General features: G+C 47.6%; 1 long non-coding RNA gene across 2 annotated transcripts in view; it reads left to right on the forward strand.

Moving 5' to 3' along the window:
• The first annotated feature begins 2,430 nt into the window (after positions 1-2,430).
• The window catches only part of LOC129692543 (uncharacterized), a 409,149-nt gene continuing 409,022 nt past the window's right edge, over positions 2,431-2,557 (forward strand). For both annotated transcript variants that reach the window (XR_008722717.1, XR_008722718.1), the window contains exon 1: positions 2,431-2,489. This is a non-coding gene — a long non-coding RNA (uncharacterized LOC129692543). The remainder of the gene's footprint in view (positions 2,490-2,557) is intronic.

Genomic DNA, 2,557 nt, shown 5'->3' on the forward strand with positions numbered 1-2,557 from the left:
TCTTCTTCTTCTTCTTCTTCTTCTTCTTCTTCTTCTTCTTCTTCTTCAGAGTTTGGACTGGGCTAAGAAGTAGCTGCTTCTTCTTTTTCTTCTTCTTCTTTTTCTTCTTTCTTTTTCTTTCTTCTTCCTTCCAACTTCCAAAACAAACCTTGATTCAGAGTCAGTGACACAGGAAATCAACCTTACATTAGACAGGAAACACGGTGCCAATTCAACAAACAAACAAAAAAACACATACACTATTGTATTAGGTAAATAAAGTTCCTATCTCCACACATTTTCAGGGTCATTAGATAAATCAATGCAATATGTTCATATAATTTTTAAAATTATGATGCCTTATGATTAACTTTTGTAAAATAACGTTGCAGGGCTTTCTCAGATCTCACTAGTGGTTTAGTAACGACGCTGAGATTTCTAATAAAGTTTAAAGCTTAGGCCTTTTGCTGGGGCAGTCTTCCAGCCACTGTCTAAACTTAACCCAACAATTCTAGCACAAGGACCCACCACGTGGCTAGCCTTTACCTTCCTGCACCTGTTCGGTCCATGTCTGTTCCTTTCTGTATCCTTTTCAAGTCCCCCTTCAGCTTGCATCTCCCTATGTCACTCTCTCTGCCTGGAAATTCTGTCCAAGTACTTCCTGCTCCAGATATTGGCCATCAGCTCTTTATTACAATCAATCACTAATGAGATAACACCTGATACTTCTCTTAGATTACCTTTAGGCACAGAGGGATGTATGACCTTCCTGTTTTTGAGCAGGTGTGGAAGGGCAAGCACTTACAGCATAAAGCTGGTGATGGGCTATAGAAATGGCAATACCAAGTCTCTGCCAGTACTTTCTGCCTGTACAGCATTCCTCAACTGAAATCGCAGAGACATACCTTAATACAACGTAAGGAAGGTCACACCAGCAAAATACAAATCCTTCCATGTACTTAATGTATTAGTCTGATATTCAAAAGTTTTGAAGTTCAAACCATTTCACACCTGACACCAAGAGAAGAAACTTCCTTGTGGGAGAGTACATGAACATGAAGGCAAGTAGAATTTTGGGAAACTGTGTTGGGGCCTAGCAAAGACCTTCACAACTTGGGGAAATGGGTTCCAACTTCTGATAAATCTTCCTGAAGGAATGTACTAAAGGCACAGGTGCTTAGCATCCTTCTTCTTCCTTGACAATATTCCATCCACTTCTTAGTCGGAATGCTGAAACACCTATTAACTGATCATAGGGTTAGGACGAGGAAAACAACCAGCCAACGGTACAAACGCTCATTATTCATTTGTCTTTATTAGATAAGGTGGCCCTTTCACCCACATAATCAGTACATCAAGTTACCTGTAAATGTCTGATCCAAACTTATGATGGTGACATGACTCTATTTGAGGATCTTCTATACACAAAAAAGAAACATGGGTAAGACAGGAACTTCTTGTAAGGAGACGAAAGCAACGGTAACCTAAGAGGCGGGATTTACTGCAAGATGTAGGTAACTTTTGACTGTCCTTAATGAAAAATTCAAACACTGAAAGAGTCCAGTCTCATCATTGTAGTTATAAATAGAAGTGAGATTGGGAGAGTAGCTTTTCGATGAGGCCACAACCCAGAAATAATCTTTTTTCATATTCCCTGAATCTCGTTATCTATCTAAACTAAATAATGCCTGTATGAACCACAGTCATAAGTGGTATCCGACACACTTTTAACTAGAGATATGTAACGGGAGCTTAAGTTTTTCTTCCAGGATGTACATACTTCCCTAAGGTTTTAAGCTCAGCCTATACTCGGGCACTAGTGTCACAGCACCAACTAGTACTTTTACGAATGGCAAGCTGAGCCCTCGAGCATCTCTGGAACTTTCCATGGTCTTGTTCGGTTTTCCTGATGGAGCTGAAGTAGCTCCAGCAGGTCACCCCAAGTGACCATGTGTCCCTGCGGTGTGGTGGTGGCTGTTCACAGCCAGGCGCCGCTTACATTTGAGGTTTTCGAAGTAAACTTAGAGCTATGGTCTCTGACAGAATCCACAAACGCCAGAAAACCTGCGTGGCTGAGGATTTGGCGGGAAGGCAGGGGTGACCACAGGGGCATCCTCAGACTCTTGCCACGGGTGTGGGGGGGTGGGTACTCTCCCGTGTGGGGGAGGGCCAGACGCACACCCTTCCTCCTCCTCCAGCAAGGGGACCTCAGCCGAGATTTGGGGCTCGCCTCACCTGTACTGACGGAACCCGCCGCCGCCCTCCCCGCTCCGCGCGCAGCCCGCCTCGCCTTTCCCAGCCAGCCGCCGCTCGGACGCCGGCGAGCCGGACGGACCGAGGGGAGAGACAGACCGACGGGCGCGAGCGAGCGAGCGAGCGAGCGGCGGGGAGCAGCGCGAGCGCGGGACGAGCGAGCGCGGGTTCAATTAGCGAAACAAAGCAATCATGGCGGAGCTGGCGCACCGGGCTGCGCGCCCCGAGGACTCGGCGACCGCCCCGCGCCCTGGCCGGTAAGTGACGCGGCGCCACGCGGCCTCCGCGCTCGCTCCCGCCGCCCGCGCCCCCGCGCCGCCCCCGC

This window comes from Psammomys obesus, unplaced genomic scaffold (genome assembly GCF_907164565.1).
Source record: "Psammomys obesus unplaced genomic scaffold, mPsaObe1.curated_primary_1811, whole genome shotgun sequence".
Classification (NCBI taxonomy): Eukaryota; Metazoa; Chordata; class Mammalia; order Rodentia; family Muridae; genus Psammomys; species Psammomys obesus.